The following is a 6,985-nucleotide window of genomic DNA, read 5'->3' on the forward strand; positions in this document are numbered from 1 at the left end:
ATCTATCTATCTATCTATCTATCTATCTATCTATCTATCTATCTATCATCCATCTATCTATAACTACATCTATATATATATGTCTATATCTATCTATCTATATATCTAAGGTCTAAAATATCTGTATCTATATCTAATTATCTATATATATGTATATATCTAAGGTCTAAAATATCTGTATCTATATCTATATTTATGTATCTAAGGGCTAAAATATACATATATATATACATATATATATATTCTGAGACATATTAGTGAACACAGTAAGGCAGAACAGTGTGTGTATTATGTATGTATTATGATTGCCTTTGTGAAAATATTTTTTTTAATTCAATCTAAATGACACATATAAACCTTTGGGAATGTATGAAGTGGAAGATGATAGGAAATTTCATATTTTGCTTTATTTATTTTGCCTCTATTTATAGCTTATTATTCATGCACTTATTTCAACTGCAGTTAACTAGGAGATTATCTTGATGGCTTTTTTAGTTTTTACCATTATATTTTTCTATTTTTACACAAATTTATGAAACATTATATAAAAATATCAATAGTACAAGAAAGAGTGAGGAAAGCGTATTCAATAAATACTACTAAAATTTTTTAATAGTTGGGAAAAATCAACTCAAAACCTTATCTCATTGTAAAAATGACCTCATACTACATACACATCTATTCATTCCAGACAGACCAAAGTGTCATTGAAAAACTGAAATGTATCACAAAGAATATTTATCAAACACTTAAAAAATGAGAGCTTATGACTCTAACAGAAATGACAAAAATAACCCCAACAACTAAGCATTCTGGAACAACAACAACAACAAAATATCTGTTAAGGATATTATAGGAAAGTCCTTCATGAAAAAGTCTGACATATAAAACAAAAAACATTAAAAACATGTATTTGAGTGAAATACAAAAATCACAAACCAGTCATCAGAAACAGAGAGGGAATCAAAGCCAGAGACATGAGAGGGGAAAGGAGAGGAGTTAAAATCAGAAATAGGTACACACCATAAGAGCCAATGTTGAATGCTTGCAGAACTCTGGGATATAAGGCTATGCCCGTCATTCGGAAGGTTGTTGAAAGTGGGCTTTCTGCACAAGCCTGAGTTAAGAAGACAGAGACTTTCAGTGTTTTAAACTGCAGCTAGAAAAATAATCCCTGAGCCAAAGGTGGGAAAATAGTCACTGAAGAAAAAATCAGGTGCTACCTGCCCCTGTGAAAAATGGAGTCTCAGGAGACATTAACATAAAAAAATTGAACTAGAACCGGGATCATCCATTGGATTCTAGAAGAATTAAAAACAAAATCTGTCCATAGGAACGTTTATAAACACAGGGCACCTGCAAAACCACTAGAGAAGACACAGCACATTCTTCAGACAAACTATGAAGTACAAGAAAAAAATGAAAAAAATTACTATGAGGTGAGTGTCCACCAAAGCAGAAAAGAACAAACTCACTCTGTATAATTACTGTTAATGTAATTAATTGGGGAATTAGCAAGAAAGATTGAAAAGACTGAAACTCATGACCAGAATCTATGGTGGGAAATTTGTTTCAGTAGAAATGCCAAGAGAATGATACATGATTAAGTGAAGAAACAAAATAAGAAGAAAACAGCTATGATTCTAGTAAATGAACCAGGCAGACCACAAACATAGAATTTACCAAAAGATAAGTACAGTTAGGAATAAATCAAGAAAATTGTTTAAACTAAAAGTAGAGAAACATGAGACAAAACAATGAAGAGTATCTGTTTCACAAATCTAATTAGCAAAATATATTAAACAATGTCAGCAACATGCAACTGTAACAGATCCCTCCATAATTACTTATATGTGTATGTAAATGGCACAGTGCTTCTGAATAGCATTTTGACAATGTTCACACAGAGCCCGAAATACTCATGATCAATTTCTTAATTCCTTTTTGAGCAACTATTCAATGAAAATGATACTAAATGTAAAATGTTCCAAAAATACAAATGTATTCATAGTAGTACTATAGATACAAAAATGTTTTACAATATGAGGTTAAGTTATATAAGCAATATATATATAAATACCCAGTAGAGTATTGGATGGATTCTAAATAATAATGTTTACAGAAAATACAGGGCACCTGGGTGGCTCAGTCGGTTAAGCGTCTGCCTTCGGCTCAGGTCATGATCCCAGGGTCCTGGGATCGAGTCCCACATTGGGCTCCCTGCTCTGCGGGGAGCCTGCTTCTCTCTCTCCCACTCCCCCTGCTTGTGTTCCCTCTCTTGCTGTATCTCTCTCTGTTAAATAAATAAATAAAATCTTTAAAAAAAAAAAAAGAAAATACATAATAATATCTAGTACCAGCAAAGTGCCTGGTGTGTAATTATTCAAAAATATTTGTTGAATAAATGGGTGAAAGAGTGGTTAAACCAAAGTAAAAACATACATACATATATATATGTACATATATGCACTATGCCTATATATATATGTACAACATATATACATATTCTATCTATGTATATATAAAGTTGGATGAGAAATACAGGAAAGCTACCTTACCCCCATCTAAACTACAAATGAAGTTTTGAGAATATTTGCATAAAGTTCTTAAAAGCAAAGCTATTGAATTGTAAATCATCTAATTGGATTATTTATTAATATGTTAATAAATTAACTTACTAGATACATTTAATGTTACCCCTTCTACTGTTTAATTTTAATAATTTCAAAGTAGGTATAATTTTATGGTAATAATAAAAATGGCAGATAATTTTTTTAAAGGTTCTATTTATTTTAGAGAGAGAGCAGAGGGGGAGGGAGAGAGAGGGGGAAAGGGAAAGAATCTTAAGAAGACTCCACACTGAGCATGAGATCATGACCTGAGCCAAAACCAAGAGTCAGATGCTTAACCTACTGAGCCACCCAGGTGCCCCAAGGCAGATAATTTTTTTAAAACCAATTCAGGGGGCGCCTGGGTGGCTCAGTTGGTTAAGCAACTGCCTTCGGCTCAGGTCATGATCCTGGAGTCCCTGGATCAAGTCCCGCATCGGGCTCCCTGCTCGGCAGGGAGCCTGCTTCTGCCTCTGACTCTCCCCCCTCTCATGTGCTCTCTCTCTCTCATTCTCTCTGTCTCAAATAAATAAAATCTTTAAAAAAAAAAAAAATAAAATAAAATAAAAAATAAAAAAAAAAAAATAAATAAAACCAATTCAGAATACATACCCTTTAGGAAAAAAAAAAAAAATACACTCACTAATTCCCCCTAAATGTTCTTATTTTAATCTTTAACTTTCTTCCATGTGTGTCTTAGTCAACTGGGGCTGCTATTACAAAATGACATAGACTGGGTGGCTGAAACAAGAGACATTTATTTCTCACAGCTCTGGATGCTAAAGTCCAACTGAAAGGCTGGGCTCCTGGTGAAGGCCCTCTTTCTAGCTTGGAGATAGCTACCTTCTTGCTGTGCCCTCAGATGGCCTTTCCTTGGAATGAGTGAGCCCTCATTCTCTTCCTCTTGTTATAAAGGCACTAATCTCATCCTGAAGGAACCAACCTCATAATCGGATTTAAACCTAACATGTCCCAGAGGTTCTACCTGCAATACCATTATATCAGGAGTTATGGATTCCACATAGGAATTTTTGGGAGGATGCAAACATTCAGTCCATGGCAATGATTATGCAACAAAATTCTATTACATTAAAATTCAAATATTTTCCTAAGTATTTAAATGTATTTTTCATTTCATTTTGGAGGGCTTTTATCCTCCTTAACTTTTTATAGCAGTTGCCATTAATTTAAACTTCTTTCCCTTCATGTTAGTGAAATTTATTCTATTTCTGCTCTGTGACAAGACTCTTTCTTTTTACAAGACACAGTTCTCTATGTTTGTCTTCCAATTATATTTCCAGCCTTGACCTAAACCCTGGATCAAATATCCAAATAGTTATTTTATGTTTCCAATTTAGATGTCTCACAGATATTCCAAATAATCATGTCACAGCAGAACTCCAGACTTATTTCTCCCATAATTATTTCCAATACCATTATCACATCTCAGTAAATGGCATGATCATGTACTTGGTGCATCATGTGAAAAGTCTATAAGTCATTCTTCATTCCTGATTTAATTTACAAGTATATATATTCGTAGTATATATACTACAAATGCATCCATTGCTGACCATGAACCTTTACTATCAACATAATCCCAAAACACAATTACTTATGCCTAAATTGTAATAGTCCATTAACTCTCTCTGCAACCACATATGGACACTGGAATTTATGCTTTTCATGATGCAGACTAGATTAATTCATTCTCTTACTAAAACCCACCAGCAACGTCTAACTGCCATCATCATAAAATTCAGATTCCTTATTGTAGCTCACAGGACTTCACACAATTTGCCTTCTTGCCACAATTTAGATCACAGTTTTAATTCTTATTTTGACTAAATTAACTCTTTTCAACTGGCCACCTTATTTTTTTCTCCAATCAGCCAAAGCTTTCTCTTGCTTTATTTTTTTATTCATTTATTTTTTGTAGTTTTATGGTTTTATTAACACAAATATGACGTGCACAACAAGTTGTCTATTCATTTTCTTCGCTGCACAGCCTGGCATTGGGATTGGTGACTCTGATTGCCAGCTGGGCTGCTCTTTCCACAATAGCTTTGCAGTTCTTGGAGGAGACATTGTGAGCAATCTCTGCACAGTAAGATTTGTTGCACATCAGCAGCACTTCAAGCTCCTTGACGTTGTGGACTAGGAACTTCCGGAAGCCACTTGGCAACATGTGTTTTGTTTTCTCGTTGCTCCCATAACCAATGTTGGGCATCAAGATCTGGCCCTTGAATCTTCTGCACACCCTATTGTCAATGCCTCTAGGTTTCCGCCAGTTGCGCTTAATTTTGCCATAGTGGTCTGACTGGTGCCGGATGAACTTCTTGGTCCTCTTTTTAACGATTTGGGCTTCACCAGAGGTCTGAGTGCAGCCATGATGCCCAGTAAGATAGCTGCCACCTCCACAGGCAGCGCCGAGGAAGCTCTCTTGCTTTAGGACCTGGAAGCTTTTCCATCTGCATACCTTGGCCAGAGGTCGATAACCCCTCTCCCCAAGCCCTATGCTTTAGAAAATCCCAGATCACAAACAATTGAAACACAGTGTTTCCTTTTTTTTTTTTTTTCCTTTTTGAATATGTGAGGGGTTTTTTTTGTTTTTGTTTTTTAGTTCTTAAAAATTCAGTAAGGCAATGAGCACATGGGGATCATGGGAAGATGGTCACCCCAAACCTGAACTGAGATGAGCAGAGTAAAGGATATAAGTCTGAGATAGCAAAAAAGTGATATGTGTGACTGTGTGTGTGTTTGTGTAAGTGTATGAGCCTGTTTGACAAAGTATGACGGAGCTTGTGGCAACGTGTATGGGTGTGGGAGAGAAGGTGAGTGATAGACGCTGTGTGTGTGTGTGTGCGTGGATGTGGATGTACAAGGATATGAGTGAATGTGAGTGAGATTGTGAGTGTGAGAGTTTTATGATTGTGTGTAGGTGAGTTTGGGAGCAAATGAGAGTATGATTATGCGTGGATTTGTGTATGTGTGAGGGTGTATGGCTGAGCATGAATGTAAATGTGGGAGAATATGTGAGACTCTACCTTTGTTCAGGCGTGCCTCTGTGTGTGTGTGTGTGTGTGTGTGTGTGTGTGTGTGTGTGTGTGTAGGAGGGAGGGCAGCGAGGAGAAAATCATGGTCTCTGAACTGGTAAGCCAGAAAAAGAGAGGAGGCTTTGGTTTCAATTCAGCTTCCCCAAATCCCCAAAGTGGATGTAGAGTCACTCTTACTTCCTCACCTCTACTAATGTTGTCTCATATTAGAGACACATTTAATGGCTTGGAAAACTTGAGTGGGAAAAATGAGACATGCAGAAGCCCCCTGAGGAGCTTGATGGGATATCCTGTCCCAGGTTCAAGACCCTTCAATTCCCAGTTGCTGCAGATCCATGTCCTCTGGCTCAAACTGGTTTGAGGTGAAAATGGATTGGGGTGGGGGGAAGGCCTTGACAGGCCAGCTTGTATTTAAATGTTAAAGTTGTAAATATTGAGAGAGATAGTATGTAGAGCTCCATTTATACTCCTGTACCAGCTGCCTAGCATGTTCAGGGAGGGCCTGTGTTGTTAAAGTCCCTGGTCTGAAAACAATCCCCCTGTGACATGGTCCCCATGGCTCATTCACTTCTCCTTTCTCAGATATTACTTCTGATCAGATACCGTGAGTTCTCATCCTACTTCCTCTCTCACACTGCTTTATATTTGTTTTGAATCCCCTCTACCTGACATCGATTTTAATTTTTTGTTAAGGAATTAATTTTCTTTCTTCTGCATTAGAAATGTGAGTTCAGTGAAGGCAGGGGTTTCATCTCCTTTTTTTTTTATACCATATCGTCACTGCTTAGGACAATGTTGGTGCAGAGTAGTTGCTCAGTAAATATTGTTTGAATGAAATGAAACCATGGATATAATGTCTCAAAGCATATAATATAATGTCACAATAATGCCTACTGATTAAATATATAACTCATATTTGTAACTAGTTTTCCCCTGCGCCTGCTGTCCAAAGGACATGTAAAAGACAGCCAAGTTAATCTTTACAAATTATTAATGGGATTATGACTATTTTCCCCTAAACAACCTCAGGGATTTTATTTTGTTTTGTTTTTGTTTAGTAAGGTGTGTAATGCTTTGGGGAAAAATTCATATTTCTTAGTCAGTTGTTCTAGACCTCCAAAATATACATTAGAATTTCCGAATTTTAGCATTAGTCTTCAGGATACTTCAAGTTGCAATGGCTTTGCTTCATTTGGGAATTAAGACTCAACACCTCAATACCTCAACAGTAAAAATTCTACTCTTCTGTACCCAAAGAATCTCACAGAGAAAAAGCCTTTGGTTCTTCTGAAGATTTTATTTATTTATTTATTTATTTGG

General features: G+C 36.1%; 1 protein-coding gene and 1 pseudogene across 1 annotated transcript in view; both read right to left on the reverse strand.

The window, feature by feature from the left end:
- Nucleotides 1-6,985, reverse strand: part of CDH12 (cadherin 12) — a 679,766-nt gene that overhangs the window by 599,445 nt on the left and 73,336 nt on the right. The window lies entirely within an intron of this gene.
- On the reverse strand, nt 4,546-5,015 carry LOC118006269 (annotated as a pseudogene).

The sequence above is a fragment of the Mirounga leonina genome, unplaced genomic scaffold (assembly GCF_011800145.1).
Source record: "Mirounga leonina isolate KUSES-001 unplaced genomic scaffold, KU_Mleo_1.0 Mir_95, whole genome shotgun sequence".
Lineage (NCBI taxonomy): Eukaryota > Metazoa > Chordata > Mammalia > Carnivora > Phocidae > Mirounga > Mirounga leonina.